Source organism: Aotus nancymaae, unplaced genomic scaffold (genome assembly GCF_030222135.1).
Source record: "Aotus nancymaae isolate 86718 unplaced genomic scaffold, 86718_ANA_hifiasm-v0.15.2.pri h1tg000016l, whole genome shotgun sequence".
Classification (NCBI taxonomy): Eukaryota; Metazoa; Chordata; class Mammalia; order Primates; family Aotidae; genus Aotus; species Aotus nancymaae.
In genome coordinates, this window is record NW_026988428.1 from 44152432 (window position 1) to 44177125 (window position 24694).

General features: G+C 36.3%; 1 non-coding gene across 1 annotated transcript; it reads left to right on the forward strand.

Annotated features, from left to right (window-relative positions):
• The first annotated feature begins 7474 nt into the window (after positions 1-7474).
• Positions 7475-7615, forward strand: LOC135275588 (U4 spliceosomal RNA). Its single transcript, XR_010343201.1, has one exon. It is a non-coding gene; the product is annotated as a U4 spliceosomal RNA (small nuclear RNA).
• The last annotated feature ends 17079 nt before the right edge of the window (positions 7616-24694 follow it).

Consider the following 24694-nt stretch of genomic DNA (forward strand, 5'->3'; position numbering starts at 1 on the left):
TCAGAACCCCACCTCCCAGACCTTCTTTCTCATAGGAAGAGGCAAGCTAAACTATAAGAAGAGCGATCATGGACCACAGGTAAACACTCATTGAAACTGGAGAAGCATAGCAGAAAAAGAATACTATGTATTAGGGAGAAATAGAAAAGCATCTTTGGCCAGGATTATATGCTCATACTACCACCAGAGGTCTCTATTGCTGGTAGAGGGACAACCATTTGCATCTTGCAGAAACCTACCAAAATAAATGGCAGTGTATTGCTGTCCCAGAAACTATTAGCAGGAATGCTAAGCAATATTCAGTGCTGAGGCTTAGTCATATAAAGTCTGATATATATTCCCTGAATGAAGGAAACAGAGAATGCCCAACAGATCTAGCAAGTGCAAAATAAAATGTGATGGCATAATACTACTGGAAAGGAGCAACATTATAGAGACTCTCTGTTTGATTTACGGATTAGAGATGGTTCATAATTTTGGGTATAATCCTAATAGTAAAAGCAAAAGCAAACCAACCAACTGAAAACCTCTCACCCTCTACCCTCCCAGGTCCTATTTCAAGCATAAGGCAGTGACAGTTCACCACTAGAGGAATTTGACAGCTCAATCTAAACCCAGACCGACTACTGAATAGATTGACTAGACTGACTCAACGCTGTAATACAAGCAGCTTGATAGAAGTAGAAATGTGAAACTTTCCAATGTAAACATTGCTTATAAGTCTATTGCGCTATATATCGCATCTGAATAAAAAATTACAAGATGTGTCAAAATGAAATAAAAAACAGCAACCCATTGTCAAGAGACATAATACCTGAATATCCACTTAGAATGGATATTTTATATATCACAAATATATGTATATATACTTTTTAATATCTACCTATATTTATAGCATTGTTATAAAAAAATTCTTTCATCAAACACAGAATCATGAACCACAAAGATAAACCTAATGTTTTTCTCAAAACTTTTATTGTAGCTGATAGAAAAGAATAAAGATTAGTAAAAGAAACCCTCTACCTCCAGGGAAGAGACAAATATATTTGCTACATCTAGAAGTAAAGTCAGGGGAGGGGCAGAAATACTGAAATATTATAAATCCAAGATGCAGGTGACTGACATGAATGAGACTTTAAATACAGCAATGGAGAACATTTTCATATTTCACCACCAGGCTAATCGCATCAAATAACAGATAAGCTTCAAAATACAAAGCCTTCTGAGGAAAGACCAAAAGCTGGAAATGATCCAGCAAGGTACAGCATTGGCAAAAGGACCCTCAGTCAAACCAGTCTCAATTCTAAATACGAGGTATTCCTAGAGAAATCTGAAGGCTAGCCGGCAGCAACGACAAAGTTCAACCATAGCACAACTCCTGATTTTGTTAACTAAACCACTACACTAAAGGCCTAGAGAGAAAGGCATGCCCAAGTTGAGCCATAAAATCTTTACAGCAGTCTCCACTATGCAACCTATAATGTCCTTTCTTAAAACTTTGTGAAACATACAAAAGGCAAGAATGAAACAACATATTCCCAAGGGACCTAGTAAACATCAGAACTAGACTTAGCCATAACACAGGTATTGGGATTATCCTCCAGGGAATTTTAAATAAATATAATTAGTATGTTAAAGTCTACAATAAAAGGTAGTAAACATGCATACCAGATTGTAAGCTCAATAGAGAGACAGAAATAAAAAGAAAAAATTAAGTGGAAAAGTCAGAAATAAAAAAGCAATAACACACAACAACAATAACAAACAAACAAACAAAAGTACCTTAAACAGGATGATCAGTGACTCCATACTACCAAGCAAAGAACCAGTGAGCTTGAAGATATATCATAGAAATTACCCAAACTGAGACACGAAGAGAACAAATAATAACCCACCTACCCTCCTCAAAAAAATAAAAAAAAAAAAAACTAAAGGGCAAAGAAAATTTAGGAGTTGTAGAACAATATCGAAGGTTCCAACATATGCAAAAATGATATCCCAAAAGGAAATGAGACTATGTGGTCAAACAAATATTTGAAGAAATGATGGCTGAGAATTTTTCATATATATACATATATATATGGATTACTTTCTCAAAATGAAAAATTTTATATATATATAAAATTTGTATATATATACTTGAAGTAGAATAGAAAATTATATATATACTTGAAGCAGAACATTTATATATATATAATTATATATATGTAAAATTATATATATATATTTAAATACACACACACACACACACACACACACACACACTCTCTCTCTCTCTCTTGAAGCAGAAGAGAGGAAGACATGCAACCCAAGGGAGAAGAGTGAATTGCAGTGTTAATTGCATTTTGGAGTTGCACTCACCACAATTAAATGTAGCAGTCAGTGGCTGAAGTAAGAAGAACTCAGATAAAACAAAACAAAACAAGTAATAGAAATTGCAAAGATTCTTCCTTTTGAAACATCAAGTAAATTAGTTTACCGGTAATAGAATGTATATGTTTACTAAGAAAATTTTTGAAAGATGTTATAGGTGTTAAAAAGACACAGATCTGGTAGTTTTAAGTATTAGGTAAAACTAAATTAGTAATGTATCTTGATTATTTTAGGAGGTTGGCTTTTTTATGAACAAGTCAATAGAAAAAATAATGATTATATAGAAAGAGCCTCATACTTGTAGAAAATTACTATATGAAAATAATGTATCATTAGGAAAGAATAGATAATTCTCCAAGAGGTGTTAGAAAAAGTGGCTATGTTTAAGAAGAAATAAAAGAGACTAACATCATAATTTCCACTAGAGAAAATTGTGACTGGTCTAGTCTAACTTAATATATGTTAAAATAAACTTAGGGCAAAATAATTATTTGATTTAGAAATGTGGAAAGATTATTTTTAATAAATTCAAGGAAAGAAAAATGCAATAAGATGATACATGTGAAAGAAAATGGAAATAATTAACTTTATGCAAAATAGTTGTATTAATCAAGGTTCTCTGGAGCTAATGGAATATATTATATATATATTCCATATATATATTCCATTATATATATATATTCCATTATGTATGTGTGTGTGTGTGTGTATATATATATTTCATACTCACATATGTATGTGTGTGTATATATATAAAGGGGGTGGTTATTAAGTATTCACTCACATGATCACAAGTTCCCACAATAGGCTGTCTGCAGGCTGAGGAGCAAGGAGAGGTAGGCTGAGTTCCAAAACTGAAGAAGTTAGAGTTCATTTTCCAGGGCAGGAAGCACCCAGAATGGGAGAAAAATGTAGACTGAGAGGCTAGACCAGTCTCTCTTTTCACATTTTTCTGCCTGCTTATATTCTAGCTGCACTGGTAGCTGATTAGATTGTGCCCACCCAGACCAAGGGTGGATCTGCCTTTTCTAGCCCACTGACTCAAATCTTAATCTCCTTTGGCAACACCCTCACAGACGCACCCAGGATCAACATTTTGTATTCTTCAGTCCAATCAGGTTGACACGCAGTATTAACCATCACAGTGGTCATAAACTATAGTATTAAAGAAATAATTTATTATAATATATTAACAAATCTCTGAAGACTTTCAAAACACAGATAACACACAAAAGTACCAAGTAACATTATTAGTAATCAGAAAAATGTAGTATTTTCCTCTTGTGGTTTTCCTTTTATATCAGCAACCATTTAAAGCAGAAAAAAAAAATGCATTCAATAACAAGCAACACCGGATAGGGCAGAGAAGGCTCCAGGGATGGGAAACTTGGATATAATGAGGTGGAAGGGGCAGTGGGATTTGAACTAAGTCCTCCTGTCGTTCCTCTGAGGCTTGATTAAACTCTGGGTAAACCTGTTCAACTGGAAGGGGCTGCCCTGACTAAAGCTGCTATCATTGCTGAATCCATTTTACAAGCCTGATGAAGATCAGGGTTTTTTTTTTGGCCATGAAGGCTTGCACATAAAAAATGTTTGTTCACGTTTCCTGCTGGAGGCAAAACAAATCTAGTTGATAAACTGTATTAAAATTGAGGCTTTCATTTTCCAGTCAAGATTTCTGTTCCTAGAGCTTCTGTTCAACCAATGCTGTGTTGCAGAGAAATATTAGTCTTTTTCTTATTAGTGTTTTCTCAGTTCTTGAGGATGTGTCCACGAAGTGTGTCCTGTGGTATGGAGACACAATTACTTATCTGTGAAGAGAGAACAAAGGAGACAAAAAGAAAAACGGGAAAAAGAAGGTGTCCCCTTCTACATTCCTATTATCTTGAATGGTGCTTACTCCATTCTTCCTTAGGGTTCCACAATGAACTAGGTTTACTCTACATTTAACCTTGGTCCAATCATCACAATTACCCAATTGAGAACAGATGGGATACCAGAGTGAAGAGAAAACTGACTTCTGCTCATGTTGGGGGTTCTGAAACCAGTCTTACTGTGTATCCCCAAACTTGCCTTCATCTCTGTTCTAATGGTAATCTGTTAGCCTGGGACCAGCCTTCATCTCTATCCTATAGGCCTCTTGTGCCTACGATATTGGGCTGTCCTATATTCTTGTCTCCATGACCTTATAGTAACTCTCGCTCAGAACATTCTAGCAACAAATAGACGATCTCCTTTCTCAGACTCGCAGTTCTTCTGTTCTTTAAATAGAAAAAAAGCCTGTTTTTTAGCTGACTGATTTGAGGGAACTGGGCTGTCCTCCCATTGAATATGACCTTGAAAGTCTTGATGCATGTTGAGAAGGACATGGAAGTGATTAGAAAATGGGAGGCTACAGGAGAAAGTGGAAGGAAGCAAGAGGAATACTCACAAAAAACCTTCATATGCTCACAAAAATAGCAGCCCTTGGATTCCAGAGGGCAACATAATTTGCCCTCTTGACATAAAGTAGTAACCTCTAGAGGACTTGGGGCTTAAGATAAAATCTTGCAAATGGTAAAGAAAGAATTTCCCTTCTCTCAAAGGAGTGTAAACCAAACAAACAAACAAATAAAAACAAAACAAGTAGGTGGAATCCTTAAATGACCACAGAGTGAGGCCTCATGTGGGCCAACAAACTGCTTCAAAAGTCACCAGAACTTTTGGCCTGGAATAGGAACAAAAAGAATATGGTGAGTCATAAGTAGCTATTAGAGCCAGTTCCAATTACTGTCTGTCCCATCTCTAGCCAATTTTTTTTCTATGGATTCTCAATGTTTATTTCTGTTTCTAAACTTCTACCCTGCATATTCATATCCTCTAAAGAGCCACAGTGATATTTATTTTCTTAAAATATTAAATTTGAGCATAAATTATCTTTTTAAAACCCATCATTGGATATTTGTGATTTTTCCTTAGCATGAAGACAGCTGGAAAGAGTATTACTCTAATTCTTTCAACAAAAACAAAAATCCAGACACTCCGTAAAATTATAATTATATCCACAAATCAGAGAGCTCAGTTTACAGGGCAAAAAATTAATCTGAAATTTAAGAATAGACAAAAATCCAAGGAGAATCAGGAAACGAGTACTTGCATAACTGGGGTCTATGCAGGATATGATGAAAGCCAGTAAAAAAAATTAGATGGAATTTTTAATAAATTAATAAAGGCTAATTATAGGCTAGCATAAGAGCATAGAAGTCCTAGAAACTGCAGATGCAAGAGGGATTCACAGCCACTTGTAGGATTGCCAGAAAGATTGAGGGGAGGGTGAAACGTGAGAGGAGATCTCACTTATAATACAGGATCAAGGAAGGAGAAGAACAGCCACAGAAAGTGGCAAAAGCACAAATCCTTCCTAGGACAGTTCTTCTCTCTTTTAAGGGAAGCCACTGAGAAGGTGCAGCATCCCCTGTCACTCTCAGGCCAGAGGTGAAGACACAATGCATCTAAGAAAGTAAAATAGAAAATTATTACCCTCTACCCATGATGGAAGTGCAGGAAGACTTCAGGAAGCCTGATCATTAGACAACTCTAACAGTAGGGAGAGGATAAGTTTATTAGGAAGCCCAACCTCAGCACCCACCAAAGATAAAGTAAAATACAACAACACCACCTTAATTTCCAACTAATCAGCCTACAGAGGGTTAACAACAACACTTACAGCAGGAATATGGGAAATATGAGAGATGGAACCCCCCGCCAACACACACACAGAGGCCACAAAAAAAATACCTAAAGCTAAGGATGTAATACGTATTTGTGAAGAACCATCTGGCAAGCCAGCCTTACACTAAGCCCAAGGTAATATTAGAAGAATTTGAACTTGTGGTACAAAGAGGGTAAACATAGGAACAAAAAGTCTAAGGCCAATTCAGCTCCTGGCTAGACTGACTCAACCCACACACAAATGACCTAATGGGGGGATAAAGTGTCATTTCCAGGCATAAATGCCTCTTACCTACTATTTTATACAAAATTTTGGATTTCATTAAAAAATCATGAGACTCACAAAGAAGCAAGGGAGAAACCGCACACAATGAAAACACAAAGCAGTCAATAAAACCAGACTAAAATATGACAGAAATGTTTAAAATACCAGAAAATTTAAATAATTGTTACTTGTTAAAAGTCTTAGTGGAGAAAATAAGCCACATACATAAACAGAAGAGCATGAAAGTGATTAGAGAAATGGAGGCTACAGGAGGAAGTGGGAAGAAGAGATTGAATTGAAGAAAGAAGCAAATGAATATGCTAGAAATGAAAAGAGAGACAGATATGAATAATATCTATGAGAAGCTCATCACAACCAATGAATAGAAGTAAACTTGAGAATGAGTCAATATATATTAGCCAAACTACACACCAAGAGATAGAAGAGAGAGAATAAAGACTAAACAGAGCATCCAATATCTGTGGTGCAATACCAATAGTCTAACAGAGAAATAATCAGAATACTCACAGGAGGGGAGAGAACAGGAAGGAGAAATATTTAAAGGGGATTGTGGCTGAGAATTTTCAAAGTTGATAAAATAAATAGCACAAATTCCAGTTGAGTGATAAAAAGTGAAATAAACACACACACACACACACACATGCACACACATACTCCCCTAGACAAATATTTAAACTTCTCCAAATCAGCAATAAAGAGAAAAGCATGAAAGTACCAAAGAACAAAGCCATAGCATATAACAATGAATAAAAATAAGTATGGCAGACTTCTTGTGAGAAATTATGAATACCAGAAGATGATAGAATGATATTTTTAAACAGTTTAATATTAATTGATAAAGATGCAACTGATTAAAGATATATAGTACACCAAAGAAAAGTTACTATATAAAATTGTAAAGGAAACACAAATAATAAGTAAATATAAGAGAAAAAATAATTTTACTGTAACACTCAATAAAAAAATAGCCTAGTAAAGAAAAGGAAACAAAAAAAGTAAACAGAATATAGCCATAGAGATGATAGACTATTGAATATTACATTAAGTGTAATAATGCAAATGTAACAAAATGCCAATTAAGAGACAAATTAAATGATTAAAAACAACTTTGTGCCGTGGCAGTGTTGTAGCCAATGAGTTTTATCTGAGGCACAATTATTGCTAACTGAAAACTTTTCTCAGTACCCCTCCATGACGACTTGAAATATAGCCAGTGGTGGCAATTTTTGGCTGTCTCTATGGGGACTGAATCATAAAAAATAAATAAATAAAAGAATAAAAACAGAACCCTCCTCTTATGTTGTTTACAATAAGCATACTTTAAATGTAAAAATAAATAAGTTAAAATTAAAATAATGGAACAGATGTTACTCAAACACCTATCTACAGAAAGATGGCATGGCTATAATAGTATCTAAAAACATAGACTTCAGACAAAGAAAGATTATATAGAATAAAGAGAAACAGATAAAAGTCCTTTTTAAAATGATAAAGTGATCAATTCACCAGCAAGATATAATAATATAATTTTCATTGATTGAACAAAAAAGCTTTAAAATACATGAGACAAGAGTTGAAATAAATGAAAAGAGAAATAGACAAATCCAAAAATGTAGTTGGAAACTCTCAATTATTGATCAGAGAATTTCAGTGAGATTACAGTACACTTCATCCCACAACATTGGAATATAAATTCTTTTCAAAGACTCATGAAACATTTGCAAAGTTATAAAACATTCTGAAGTAATAAAACAAACATAAACTTGAAAAATTCAAATTATACAATGGTATGTTATTAGAATACAAATAACAAATACATCTAGAAAAATTGCCTAATATTTGAAAATTAGACAATGCACCTAAAAATAATCTATGGGTTAGAGAAGTAACACTGAGACCAACTTGAGGGAGAAGGGTGGGAGGAAGAAGAGATTCAGAAGAAATAAATGTCACATACTATGCTTAGTATCACAAAATAATCTGTACATCTACCCCAGAGTCACAAGTTTACCTATATAACAAACATGCACATATAACCTTGAATTAAAATAAAAGTTAAAATATTTTTTTAAAAAATAATAGAGGACTTTAGAAACTTTTTTGAGTATTTTACAAAATGCACACTCACACACATATAAAAACGTTTCTGAACTTCCAACTTCAGAAACTAAAAACATAAAGAAGCCAATAATACAGAAAAGAGAAAATATCAATAAAATTGAAACCCGAAAAGAGAGAAATCAAAATACCTAAAAGCTGGTTCTTTAAAAATTGATATAATTGATATATTTTTAGCTACACTAACCAAGAAAAATAAGACATAAACACTAAAAATAATGAGAATAAATGAGGCTCAATTTATATCGTACTGCATTAGTTTATCTTCACATTGCTAAGAAGATACTACTGAAGACTGGGTGATTTATAAAGAAAGAAGGTTTAATTTACTCACAGTTCCACATGGCTGGGGAGGCTTCAGGAAACCAAAAATTATAGCACAAGGGGAAAGGGAAGCAAGACACATACTACATGGTGACAGGAGAGACACAGCAAGCAAAGGGAAGTGCCACGCTTTAAAACCATTGGCTCTCTGCTGGACATGGTGGCTTGTACCTGTAATCCCAGCACTTTTGGAGGCTGAGACAGGTGGATTACCTGAGGTCATAAGTCTGACACCAGTCTGGCCAACATAGTGAAACTCTGTGTCTACTAAAAATACAAATTTTAGCTGGGCATGTTGGTAGGCACCTGTAATCTCAGCTACTTGGCAGGCTGAGACAGGAGAATTGCTGAAACTTGGAGGCAGAGGCTACAGTGAGCCTACAGTGTACCACTGCACTCCAGCCTGGGTGACAAGAGTGAAACTTCATTTCAAAACAAACAACACCCATTAGCTCTCATAAGAATTCACTCACTATCATGAGAACAGCATGGGGAAAACCACCGCCATGATCTAATCACATCCCATCAGGTCCCTCCCTGGACACGTAGGGATTACAATTCAAGATGAGATTTGGGGTGGAGACAGAGCCAAAGCATATCATTCCACCCTTGCCCCTCACAGATGTCATGTGCTTTTTACATGTCAAAATCAATTGTGCCTTTCCAATAGTCCCCCATAGCCTTAACTTATTCCAGCATTAACTTATAAGTCCAAGTCAATTGAGACAAGGCAAGTGCCTTTGCCTATGAGCCTGTAAAATCAAAAGCAAGTTAGTTACTTCCAAGATACAGTGGGCATAAAGAATTGGGTAAATGCTCTCATTCCAAAAGGGAGAAATTGGCCAAAACAAAGAGGCCACAGGCCCCATGCAAATCCAAAACCCAGCAGGACAGTGATTAAATCTTAGAGCTTCAAAATAATGTTCTTTGACTCCATGTCTCACATCCAAGATATGCTGGTGCAGAGGGTGAGTTTCCACATTCTTAGGCAGCTCTGCCCTTGTGGCTAAGCCAGGTATCCCCCTGTGGCCACTTTTACTGGCTGGCATTCAGTGTCTTTGGCTTTTCCAGACACAGGGTGCAAGTTGTCAGTGGATCTACCTTCCTGGGGTCTGGAGGACAGTAGCTCTCTTCCCCCTTCTTTACTAGGCAGTGCCCCAGTGGGGACTCATTTGGAGGTTTCAACCCCACATTTGACTTCCACACTGCTCTAGCAAAGTTTCTTTATAAGGCCTGTACCAGACTTCTGCTTGGACATCCAGATGTTTTCATACATCCTCTGTAATCTAGGTAGAGGTTCTCAAAGCTCACCTCTTGCCTTCTGTACACCCACAGGCCCAACATCACATAGAAATCACCAAGGCTTGGAACTTGCACCCTAGAAGCAACAACCCAAGCTGTACTTTGGCTCCTTTTAGCCATGGCTGGAGTTGGAGTGACTAAAATGCTGGGCACCAAGTCCTGATCCTTCACGCAGCAGCAAGGTCCTTGTCCAAACCCATGAAACCACTTTTCCCTCCTAGGCCTCAAGGCCTGTGGTGTGATAGGCTCCTATGGAGATCTCTGAAATGCTCTAGAGATATTCTCCCCAGTGTCTTGGCAATTAACTTTTGGGTCCTCATCAATTATGCAAATTTCTGTAGCTGGCTTGAACTCTTTCCCAGAAAATGGGTTTTTCTTTTCTATCACATAATCAAGTCACAAATTTTCTAAATATTTATGCTATGCTTCCTTTTAAACGTAAGTTCCAATTTCAAATATCTCTTTTGAGTATATATAACTGAATGCTTTTGGAATCAACCAGGTCACCTCTTGAATGCTTTCTGCCTAGAAAATTTATTTTACCAGATCTTCTAAATCATCTCTCAAGTTCAAAGTCCCACAGATCTCTATGACAGGGGCAAATGCCACCAGTCTCTTTGCAAAAGCATAGCATGAGTGACCTTTACCCCAGTTCCCAGTAAGTTCTTCATCTCTATCAGAGACCACCTCAGCCTGGACTTCATTGTCCCTATTACTATCAACATATTACTAAAAACCATTCAATAAGACTCTAGGAATTTCCAAACATTTGCACATCTACCTGTCTTCCGAGTTTTCCAAACTGTTCCAAGTTCTGCCTATTACCCAGTTCTAAAGTCGCTTTCACATTTTCAGGTTATTTTTATAGCAGTAGCTAACTCCTAGTAGCAATTCTCTGCATTAATCCATTTTCATACTGCTATAAAGGCACTACCTGGAACTGGGTAATTTATAAAGAAAGGAGGTTTTACTCACTCAAACAGTTCTGTCTGGCTGGGAAGGCCTCAGGAAACTTCCAATCATGGCAGAAGGGGAGGTCAGGCATGTCTTACAGGGTGGCAGGTGAGAAAGAACAAAGAAGACTTACACTTTTTAAAACCATCAGGTCTCATGAGAAGTCACTCACTATTACAAGAACAGTATGGGGGAAACTGTCCCTGTGATCCAATCACCAATCATCAGGTCTCTTTTTTGACATGTGGGAATAATAATTTACTATTAAAGTACTATATACTAAAATACTTAAAATGGCCCTATGCCTGTGAATTATATGACTTGGAAGAGATCCAAAAGACACATGGAAGGGACAGCCTGCCTTGTCTCACTTACAAAAAAATATATATAAACCTAATAAGTCATAGCGACTAAATGAGTTGACTGCATCAATAAGACGTTTTAACTCAAGGTGATATAGAATTACAAAACAAATTCTACCAAAGGTCTAAGAAACAAATATCAATTCTTCATAAAACTTTTTCAGAATACAGAAATGGAGGTAACACTTCTCAGCTCATATTACCAGTATTACCCCGATTCTAAAATCAAGAAAGACATTATAAAAAGGAAACTACTGAGCAATGCTCTTCTTTAAAATAGTTGTAAAATAAATAATATATCGTGTCCATGTATGGTTTTTTTAAGAAAATTCAATATGTTAAATATATATTATGACCAAGTAGAATTTTTTTTTCTAGAAAATTTAAGGTTGGATCAATATTAAAAAATCCATCATTGCAATTCAGAATATCAACAGACAAAAACCAAAAGCCATACTTTAATAGATGTAAAATAAAAACTAACAAAATGTGGCATTTATTTATGCTAAATCATTTCAGGAAACTAAAAATAAAACTTCATCAATCAGAGAAAATCTGCCAGTAATTTCAAACAACTATTATTAATTTTGCCTAAAAGTCACAAAGATATATTTTATTATTGTACCAGTTCTATCCAATATTTTACTGAGGATCTAGCAAGTTCAGTAAGAAAAGAAAAAGAAGTAGAATGCATGCAGATAGAAAATTTTAAAAGGAGAAAACTTTTTACATAGAATAATATTTAAAAAAAATATTTTAAAAGGTACTAGAAGTAACAAGTGTAAAGTCACAAAATGCAAGGCCAATTACAAAACTCTATCATATTTCTACAGACTAGTAACAAACAGTTTATGATTATAAAATAAAAAATAGTGTATGCAATAGTATCCAAAACAATGATTGTGTTTAAATCTATCAAAGTAAAAGTTGTACACACTGAAAAACACAAACAGAGATGAACGGAATCCAAGATGACTTAACTAAATGAAGGGTCATGTTGTATTCTTCTATTGTTAAAACATTAATTCTGGTACAAAAATACAGCTAGATAAAAGGAATAAAATCTAGTGTTCAGTATCCAAATAGGATAACTTAGTTAATAACTTACTGTTTATTTCAAAATTACTAAAGGTAAAGTTGAAATGTTCTTGATATAAAGAAATGATAAATGCTTGAGGTGATAGATATTCAAATTACTCTGATTTTATAATTACACATTAAATGCTTCTATCAAAATATCATATATACCCCATAAATATTTATAACAATTATGTACCAATAATAAAAATTTAAAACTAAAAAAATCAAATAAACAAAAAACCTAACAATTCATCCCATCTGACCTATTGATTCAATGGAACTTCAATCTAAATATCAGTATATTTCTTTTTTTTTTTGGAGAACTGGCAAACTGATTCTAAATTTTATAGAAACCCAAAGTGTTTTAACAGGGAAAGAATGTTGAAAATGGAAAAAAAAAAAATGAAAAGAAAGGAAAAAAAGGGAAACCTCCACTATCTGAAATAAAGACCTACTGTAAAGCAATAGTGATCAAATGAGTGTGAATTTGGGGAAAAGATGAGAATATAGCCAAATGAAACGCAATAGAGGGTTAGGAATAATCTAACACACATAGAGATAAATGACTTTAGACAAAGACACAAAGTCAGTTTAATAGATTTAAAAAACTAGCCATCCATACTCAAAACATGCAATATAATCCTCAATTAATAACTCTTGTACTACATATAAAAACTGATTCAAAATGTATTCTAGGTAATTTCTTGAGTCTTAACATAAAAATCACTTACTTAGAGATAAGTTCTTCCATGCCTAGATTTTAGGATAGATAGCCCTACTCTATTTTATTTGTGTCTAACACATCCTTTACCTAACTTTTATATATTTTTCTTTATTAAGCCATGTATTCATATGTACTTTCTTCATAATAATTAAATTTATAATTAAGCCTCTTTTTATCTTTGGACCTCAGGCACTTTTATAAAACTCTTTAATAGTGGCTTCTTTCCACAAAAGCCACTCAGTAACCAATTCCTGAAGCTGAACAGAGACTATGTGCTATTTTGACCTCAAAGTCCTGTTTCCCTGAGGGCACAAGCTCTGAAGTAAAAAATAAAGAGGTAAATATATTCTGTATTCCACAGTAACAGAGACATAACTCTCATCTACATAAGAAAATCTTTTCTATTTCTAGTAAGAAAAAAATATATTAACATATAAATAAGGTTGAAGGATATACAAGCATAAAGATAAGACACACATTGTACCAGCACACGGGGATTGCTTATTTAATTTCACTTACCTCTTTTATATTTTCCTCTATCACATATATTTATTTTTATAACAGCTTTAGAGACATACATCATGTGGCATGAAATAATACAATTCAATGATTAGAATATTCAGAATTGCATAACAATGGGAAAATAAGTTTCAGAACATTTTTGTAACCCTAAAAGGAAACCTGTAGTAATTTCTCTTTCTTTCCTATCACTGTAACCACAGTTTTAGGTTACCACCAAGCTACCTTTTGTCTCTATGTATTAGCTTATTCTAGAAACTTTATATAAATATATATAATATGTGGTCTACTGAGACTGTCCTTTTAACATAAGATAGTATTTTAAAGGTTAATCTGTGTTATAGCATGGATCAGGACTTAACTGGTTTTATTGATACATAATATTCAGTTTTATGAACATATTCCCTATATAGATATAGATATATTCCTTTAATTTTTCTGTTTTTCAGTTGATAGACTTTTGGGTTGTTTCCACTTTTTGGCCATTATGAATATATTGCTATAAACTTTTATGTACATTTTTTTTGTGTGTGAACATATGCTTTCATTTCTCTTGATTATACATATGTTCATCATTTTGAGGAATTGCCACAGTGTTTACCAAAACAGCTGCACCATTTCACATTCACAACAGTAGTGTGTGAGGAGGATCAAGTTGTAAATATACTTACCAACATTTGTTAATATCTGGCTTTTTGATTGTAGTCATCCAAATAGCTGTAAAGTGGTATGTCATTGTAGTTTTGATTTGCTTTTCTCTGATGTCTAATGCTGATAGCATTTTTTTATGTAATGAGAAGATGTTATGTATCTTTATTTGGAGAAATGTGAATTCATCTCCTTTTTCATTTTTAATTGTATTACTTTTCTTTATATAATTGGGTTGTAATATTTCTTTATAGTCTAGATACAAAGTTTTTTATCAGATATATGATTTTTGACTTTCTATTTGTTTGAAACAGGGCCTTGCTCTGTGTCCCAGGCTGGAGTGCAGGGGTTCAATTACAGTTCATTATATCCCTAACATCCTGGCTTCATGTAATCTTCCTGTCTTGGTCTCCCAGCCACCACACCTGATCCACTTTCTTGATGGTATCTTTTGAAAGACATTTTATTTTTTAATGTTGAAGAGGTTCAGTTTCATAGCTTGTACTTTTGATACAAGCCAAAAGAACATACCTAAAAAAAATTAATCCATTTTCACATAGAAATATGCCTTTGTTTTCTTCTACAAATTTTAGTTTTAAATCTTTTAGTCTTGTGATCCATTAATTTTTGTATATCATGTGAGGTAGTGTTGAGAGAGGAGGCCATCTTTCTTTTGCCTGTTTTCTGTTAGGAAAGAGAGAGGGCAAATAAAATAGCAAAAAGCTAAAGTCAACAGTCAGGCAACTCGCTGATGCCACCAGCCCGGCTGCAGCAGGGCTCAAGGGCTGAGAAAATAACTCCCCTCTCTGCAACTGGTGCCTATGTTATCTATACGCCTTAAAAATGTTGCAAAAGAGTGTTTTTCCTGCTGCTCTGAGTCACGTACTCCACATTTGCACAATCCAGAACCTCCCTAAAAATACGTCTGTCACTGAGCAACTTACTGCCTTTGTTCAACTTCTGTAACCCTTCGACTTCCCTCCTTCCTGTGTGCACCGAATGTGAATCCGCAAATAAATGAAAACAAAGACTGTGAGGTCAGATGTCTAGCCAATGGACAATGACACAGTTTTACCTCCGCATCCCTTGGGTTGTATGTCTTTAAAAAGGGAAAGACACTGCTTTTCAGAGAGCTAGGTATTTGGGACGTAAGTCTGCCAATGCTCCACAGCTGAATAAAGTCTCTTCCTTCATCACTCCAGTGTCTGAGGGGTTTTGTCCATGGCTCATCCTGCAACAGTGTCAAAAACTTTTTGCATAGGATATTCAGTGGTCTTGGAACCATTTGTTGAAAAGAGTATTATCTTTCATCAAAATGTCTTACTGGGATTCAGTACGTCCACTATAAGATCAAGGACAAAAATGTATACATTCAAATGCAAATAAATTATTTAATGATACTATGGTTGTGTTAGTATTAGGTTAGTCATAAAAAATTTTCTTATGTCTAATTTCCAAACCAATTTTATCTACATGCCTTTAGTAACAAATATCCTCTCTTTCAATAAATAAAAGATAATTGCAGATATCTGTTAATTTTCACTTTAACGTAATACAAGTAAAATAGTTGATGTACTTTCAGTAAAATTCTAAATTAAATAATGGATATATAAAATCCGTTATCTTTTAGTTCCATAGAAAGTATGACATTTAAAGTAGATATTTATTATCTCTGTCCATCACAGTATGTAGCTCAAGGCCCTAATTTTTAAAATGAAAATTCCTCAGGAAGTGTAAAATTAAATAAACTACTAGAGCCAGCAGCAGGTAAAAGAGCAAAGATAAAAAATACAGTAAAATAGATTGGCAAGTCCAGGTAAAAACTGCAGCCTGCAAAGAACTTCCTAAATTAAAAGTCATGGTCTTAGGATATAACATCTACAACAACTGACTTATTAAAAAGCTTTAGTTCAGAGCTTTGTGGATATTTATATCTTCTACAAAAATTATACCTTTTGATATCAAAAGTCAATCATCAAAGTATACCAAAGATATATTTCCTTTTGAAAAGTGAATAATTTAAAACAGAATTGACTTCTTTATTTTTTTTATAAGCAAGAAGAATGCTCTCAGGAAATGACATTTTCTGAACATCTTGAAAATAATTTCTATCTGCATAAGAATAGCTTTGCTAAATATTAAAAATCTTAAAGAATTAGGTTATGATGTACAATAAATAAAAATAAACTTTTACAATAGAAATAATCCAGAAAATATTGTACTTTTAAAAAAATAGATAAGCTATCCTTTCCCCTAAATTCTTAAATTAAGCATAATTTTATAAGGTAGGTTTGCTTTTTATATTAAATATCTGTGGTGGGCAAATAATGAACTCCAACAATGTCCATGATACATTGTATGTTGCCTCATATGTCAAAAGAAATTTGCAGATGTGATTAATGTTAAAGATTTTGAGAGGGGAAATTTATCCGAGTGGACTCAGTCTAATCACGTGATTATTAAAAGAGGGAGGCAGAAGAGTGGACTGCAGTATTAAGCCATGAGAATAAGATCTTTGAGCCAAGAAATATGGCAGTCTCTAAAAGTTAGAAATGGCCTTCAACTAACAGCCAACAGGAAATCCGAGATCTCAGCCCTACAATTGCAAGGAACTGAATCCTGCCACCCTGAATGAGTAAAAAAACAAATTTCTCCCAAGAATCTCCAGAAATGATTACAGCCTTCCAGTATCTTGATTTTAGCCTAAGAAGACCCATATCAAATTTCTTACCTATAAAACTGCAAGATAATAAATTTGTGTTGCTTTAAGCCATGAAGTTTATCAGACTGTGTTATGGCAGCAGTGGAAAAGTCATATAATACCTTTTACATTTATTTCAATAATGTAAAATACTATTTAATTGTTTCATTGACTCCATTCTTTGTATGTATGCCTTCCTATATTTATCAAATGCATTTTATAATTAGGAAACATTTAAATACACATACACATACCTCTTTATCTTATGAATCATTCTAAATGATGTTTTAAAATCATTGGGTGGCAGGAGTAACTTGCTGTGATCATTCTACCAAGTGCTTTCTTGTAAGACAGAAGTGACTTACCTGTAGATATTTCAGATTAATCCTAATAGTGATGGCAGTGGGGGCCCATCTAGAGAGGCCACTGCCGTGACACTGGCTGCAAGGGGGCAGGCGTGTCCAGCGCTGCGTGTTGCAGGGAGCCAGTGGGAGCCAGGAGCCAGCATGAGCCCCGCCCTCTGGGATGCAGCTACAGCTGCCAACTTGGGCATCTCTGCACTCTTCGGGCCCGGGAAGTGTCCTTTTATTCACACAGGCTTGGTGGTGTCTGCTCCTGTTGTCTTATCTCTCCCTGCTTCCAGCACCAGCTCTGATCTTGGAGTGAAGTTTGGACCAAGCACAGGCACTATCATAGTCTGGCCAGGTGTGCACATGCTCAGTGCAGCATTAATATGCTTGTCCAGGTGGCAGTGATAATTCCCACTTTAATGAAATTGTTGTTGTGTCTCCTCGTTGCAACATTCCTCCCTCTGGAACTAAGACCTCTAAAACCTCTGTCACAACAGGAAGCAAAAATTTTGTTACTGGGTTACTAGGGGTGATGGTGACTGGTGCCATTTCCACTTCTGCCCCTTGATTCCTGGCTCCATGAATTCTGGCCATTGGAGAATTAGTACTATATGTTGAACACTGATTCAGAGCATACATGGCCTTCTGGAGAACTCTGCCCTAGACCGGCAAAGTACTGTCACTTAGTTGGCATTGTAATTGTGATTTCAAAGGCCACTCCACAGTTCTATTAATCCAGCTGCTTCAGGATAATGGGGAACATGGTAATACCAGTAAATTCCATAAGAATGAGCCCACTGCTAGACTTCTTTAGCCATAAAGTGAGTGCCTTGCTCAGAGGCAATACTGTGCAGAATACCATGATGGTGGATAATGCATTCCATGAATCCAAGGATAGTAGTCTTGGCAGAAGCTTTGTGTGCAGAATAGGCAAACCTTTATCAAGAGTAAGTGTGTGTTCCATTGGGAGAAACCTCTGCTTTTTCCATGATGGAAGAGGTCCAATGTAACCAACCTGCCACCAGGTAGCTGACTGATCACCCCTAGGAATGGTGCCATGTTGAGGGCTTAGTGTTGGTCTCTGCTGCTGGCAAATTGGGCACTCAGCAGTGGTTGTTGCCTGGTCAGTGTTGGTGAGTGGAAGTCCATGTCACTGAGCCCATGCATAACCTCCTTCTCTGCCACCATGGCCACTTTGTTCATGGGCCCAATGAGAGATAACATGGGTGGCTGGGGAAAGAGACTGAGTGGTGTCCACAGAATGGGTCATCCTATCTACCTGATTATTAAATCTTCCTCTGCTGAGGACACCCATTGGTGAGCACTCACATGGCAAACAAATATCTTCACAGTTTTTGACCATTCAGAAAGCTTCATCCACATACCTCTTTCTCACATTTATTTGTCACCAGTTTTCCCATCATGCTTCTTTCAAGTCCCTGGCCATCCAGCCAAACCATTGGCTATAGCCCATGAATCAGTATATGACCACACATCTGGCCATTTCTCCTTCCATGCAAAGTTCACAGCCAGGTGCACTGCTCAAGTTTTGCCCACTGGGAAGATTTCTTTTCACAACTGTCCTTCAGAATGTACAGAGGGGCTGCAGTGCTGTCCATTTTCAAGTGGTGTCTGCATATCATGCAGAACCATCTGTGAAACAGGCCTTAGTCTTCCCTTCATCTAGCAACTGACCATAGAAAAGTACCCATGAAGCCATCAGTGGAGGCTGGGGTAGAAAAGGCAGGGTGGCAGGAGTGGAGACAATGGACATTTGAGCCACCTCCTCATGTCACTTACTTGTGCTTTCAAGACCTGCTTGAGCTTAATCACGTACATAATCACTTCCATTTGATGATGGAATGCTGCTGTGCATGACCCACTTTATGGCTAGATGGGTCAGAAAGCACCCAGTTCATGATAAGCTGTTCAGGTCACATGGTGACTTGATGACCCACAGTTAAATGTTCAGTTACTACAAAGCTCAGTAACAGGCCAAGAGCCGTATTAAAGGAGAGTAGTGACCTGCAGAAGATGGCAGGGCCTTGCTCCAAAATTTTAGAGGTCTCCACTATGATTCACCTATCGGGGACTGCCAAAGGCTCCAAATAGCATTCCTGTCTCCCACTGACACTTCATACACCATTAGATCTGCTGGGTCATATAGCCTAAGTAGCAGAGCAGCTTGCACAGCAGCCTGGACCTGTGGCAGAGTCTTCTTCTGTCCTGGACCCCACTCAAAACTGGAAGCCTTTTGGGTCACTCAGTAAATAGCCTTGAATAACATACCCTAATGAAGAATGTGTTGCCTCCAAAATACAAATAGGTCCACTAGATGTTGTGCCTCTTTCTTGATTGTAGAAGGAGCTAAATGTACCAACTTATCCTTCACCTTAGGAGGAATATCTCGACAGGCTCCACACCACTGGATCCCTAGAAATTTTACTGAGGTAGAAGGTCCCTGAATTTAGTGCGATTTATTTCCCATACTCTGGTATGCAAATGTCTAACCAACAAATCTAGTATGTTTACTACTTGCTGCTCACCAGATCCAATCAGCATAGTGTCATCAATGTAATGGATCCATGTCGTGTCTTGCAGAAGTGAACAGCAATCAAATTCTTTCCAAATAAGCTTATTACACAAAGCTAAATAGTTGATACACCCTGACGTAGGACAGTAAAGGTATGTTGCTGGCCTTGCCAGCTGAAGGCAAATTGCTTCTGGTGGGCCTCTTGGACAGAAATGGAGAAAACAACATTTACAAAGTCAGTGGCTGCAGACCAGGTACAAGGAAATGTGTTAATTTGCTCAAGCAATGAAACCACATCTGGCATAGAAGCTGCAATTGGAATCACCACTTGGTTAAGCTCATGATAATACCCTGTCATTCTACAAGATCCATCTGTCTTTTGCACAGCCCAAATGAGAATTGTACGAGGATGTGGTGGAAGTCACCACTCCTGTGTCTTTCAAGTCCTTGATGGTGACACTAATCTCTGCAACACCTCCAGGGATGCAATAATGTTTTTAATTTACAATTTTTCTTGGTAGAGTCAGCTGTAATGGCTTTCATTTGGCCTTTCCCACCATAATAGCCCTTACCCTACCAGTCAGGAAGCCAATGTGTGTGTTCTGCCAGCAGTGAAGTATGTCTGTGCCAATTATGTATTCTAGCATGGAGGAAATGACCACAGGAATAGGCGAGGGACCCACTGGAATGACTGAAAGTCAGAACTGAGATATAACTTTATTAATTATTAATTATTTGACCTCCATAAGCCCCTTCTTTAACTGGAGGACGACAGTGACGTTTTAGGTCCCCTGGAATCAACATCAGCTCAGAGTGAGTGCCCAGTAGTGCCTAAAATGTCTGATTATTTCCCTTTCTCCAATGTGCGATTACTCTTGCAAAAGGCTGAAGATCTCCTTGGGGAAGGATTGAACAAAGATTCACTGCATAAATTGTCAGTAATATAGTGGGGTCCTTCCTCAAGGAGATCCACCCTCCCTTTTATTCAAGAGGTTCTGCATCTATAAACTGGTTCAAGTGTAGAAATTAATTGTGGGGCTGTAATGCTCAGTTTTTAATTCAAATAAGTCTTTTGTCCATTCCACCTAGAAGGCTTCTGCTTGTATAAATTAAGTAGGAATGTAGTAAGCTTTCTGTCAATTTCACTTCTTGGAAAATCATGATTAATTAGTCGATGCCAGAGCTCTACATGAGTCAGACTATTCAGACTGCCACTTTGCCTCTGCTATCCATTATGGGAGTTATGCCTACCTTTCCTTTGAAAGTTGAATGCCATCTCTTGATCCCTGCCACCTCGGGATCCAATTATTATCATTGTATTTAAATTTTGTAGTTGAGCGACTGTCGTTCCCACTGTTAGATATGACATACAGAGAAGAGCAATTACAGAACTTTTCAAAGATGCAGGTGCTGCCTTCACAAATCTATTTCATAGGCATTGTTCAAGGGTATATCTTCTGGCCCCTCCCAGCTGGGATAATTAAGTTTAAAATGACTAACCCACTCCACCATCCCAATCTCCGTAAACCTTTGGATCCCTTCCTCTACATTTAACCTAGAGAGATCAGGCATTTACATCTTGCTCACAGTGGGCCATTTTTTAATCCATATGTCAGTTAACAAAGCAAAAAAACTAGAATAAAAGCTGCTAAATGGCCTTAGTACAGTCTAGAATTGAACATGCTGTTATATATCATACTTAAGAAATACTTGAAAAAAATTGACATGTCCACCTCAACTCACTGAACAGATGTGAATGATCCAGGCTTTTTGATAGTGCTGTTTCTTATTTAAGTTCAGGAAGTCAGTATTCTGTATACTCAGTCTTACCTAGGTTTGACTGTTGAAACTGATTATTTCTGAATCCAGGCATCTCTAAGTATATATTGAGAGAACTTTTTCTTTTTGCCTCCAGATCAAGCACAAGTGAGAAACTATTGTCAAGGAGGAATAACTTCTCATAAATAAATTTATATTCATGCAGGCAAAAGTATGGGAATTATAAATGACTTTTAGCAATACATAACCCAAACAAAATATAACTCATATATTTCTAGTGTGCAACTCAAATATTTGTGTGAAATTTACATTTTTAAATTATGAATTTGTTTTTTAAAGCATCGTTTCAACAAGGCTATTGTATAACTCTTGAGAAGAAAGTTATAGTCAATCACTATATGTACTGTTTTTCTCCTTTATGTATTTCTTATCTTAAATATGTTTAACTAATATATACAAGTGTATTAGTAACACATACTTGAAAGATTCTTTCCCCTGAATTCTAGCTTTCCCTGTTATCAACTCGAGAAATGGGTTTAAACTTCCATAAATGAATATTTATATCTCCTGAATACAGTCACCTGAAGCCATGAAATAGAGCTAATGAAGAATTGTTTAGTCAGTTCTTTGGAGATACTGTTTTTGTTTGTAAACTCCTTCAATGTCAGCGAACACCACAATCGCCTGTTTTGCAAAAGTATGTTTCTCAGAACAGTGCTGTAGGTGACATAGGGTTTACTTAATATTGGCTATTAATATCAGTTAGCTTATACATTTTCTTATAGTGCCAAGTTAAGTGTTGGTTACTGCATATCAACTGTGTGAGTTGCAAAATCCAGAGAGATCTACAGGTCTGCATCCATTTCTGTGAGGGGACTCCAGTACCAAAAATGTCTTTGTTTGCTTGTTTGTTTGTTTGTTTTTAATGAGATGGAGTCTCACTCTTCACTCAGGCTGGAGTGCGGTGGCGCGATCTTGGCTCAACGCAGCCTCCCCTTTCCAGGCCCAAGTGGTTGTTCTGCCTCAGCCTCCCAAGCTAGGATTATAGCACAAGCCACCATGCCCTGCTAGTTTTTGTATTTTTAGTAGAGCTGAAGTTTCAGCCATGTTTCTCTGGCTGGTCTTGAACTCCTAGGCTCAAGGAATCCATCCACTTCAGCCTCCCAAAGTGCTAGGATTATAGGCGTGAGCCACTGCATCCAGCCAACAATGTCTTCTATAAGACAAAACTAAATTATTAACTGATTACCTTACCAGCTTAAGGAAAATAATAGCATCAGGTTGCCACTTTACATCTAATGTCTAAAATATTCATGACCAGTCCTATCATAAAGTGTACAAAGAAGATGATCATCAGAATAATATATTGTTCTCTCATGCAATGTAGTTCTTTATTTTTTAAATTATACTTTAAGTTCTGGGGTACATGTGCAAATCTTGCAGGATTTTTACCTAGGTATACACATGCCATGGTGGTTTGCTGCCTCCATTCCACCAACACCTAGATTAGGTATTTCTCCTTATGTTATACTCCCCATTCTCCCCACCACCTGCTATCCCTCCCCAAGACCTCCACCCCACAAAGCCCCCAGTGTGTGATGCTCCCCTCCCTGTGTCCGTGTGTTCTCATTGTTCAACACCCACTTATGAGTGAGAACATGCGGTGTTTCGTTTTCTGTTCTTGTGTCAGTTTGCTGAGAATGATGGTTTCTAGACTCATACATGTCCCTGCAAAGAACATGAAATCATCCTTTTTTATAGCTGCATAGTATTGCATGGTGTACATGAGCCACATTTTCTTTATCCAGTCAATCATTGATGGGCATTTGGATCAGTTCCAAGTCTTTGCTATTGTAAACTGTTTACAATATTAGAATATATGTGTGCATAAAAAATATATGTGTGCATGTGTCTTTATAATAGAATGATTTATAATCCTTTGGTTATATATCCAGTAATGAGATTGCTGGGTCAAATGATATTTCTAGTTCTAGATCCTTTAGGAATTGCCACACTGTCCTTCACAATGGTTAAACTAATTTACACTCCCACCAACAGTGCAAAAGTGTTCCTATTTCTCCACATCCTTTCCAGCATCTGTTGTCTCCAGACTTTTTAATGATCACCATTCTAACTGGTGTGAGATGGTATCTCAATGTGGTTTTGATTTGCATTTCTCTAATGACCACTGATGATGAACATTTTTTCCTATGTTTGTTGGCCACATAAATGTCTTCTTTTGAAAAGTGTCTGTTCATGTCCTTTGCCCACTTTTTGATGGGATTGTTTGTTTCTTTTTCTTGCAAATTTGTTTTAGTTCTTTGTAGATTCTGGGTATTAGCCCTTTGACAGATGGGTAGATTGTAAAAGTTTTTTCCCATTCTTTTGGTTGCTGGTTCACTCTAATGATACTTTCTTTTGCTGTGCAGAAGCTCTTAAGTTTAATTAGATCCCTTTTGTCTATTTTGGCTTTTGTTGCCATTGTTTTTGGTGTTTTAGTCATGAAGTCCTTGCCTATGCCTATGTCCTGGATAGCATTATCTAGGTTTTCTTCTAGGGTTTTTATGGTGTTAGGTCTTATGTTGAAATCTTTAATCTATCTGAAATTAATTTTTGTATAAGGTGTAAGGAAGGGGCCCAGTTTTAGTCTTCTACACATGGCTAGCCAGTTTTCCCAACACCATTTATTAAACAGGGAATCCTTTCCTCATTGCTTGTTTTTGTCAGGTTTGTCAATGATCGTAGATATGTGACATTACTTCCAAGGCCTCTGTTCTGTTTCATTGGTCTATATCTCTGTTTTGGTAACAGTACCATGCTGTTTAGATTACTGTAGCCTTGTAGTATAGTTTGAAGTCAGATCGCATGATGCCTGCAGCTTTATTTTTTTTACTTAAGATTGTCTTGGCTATGCATGCTTTTTTTTGGTT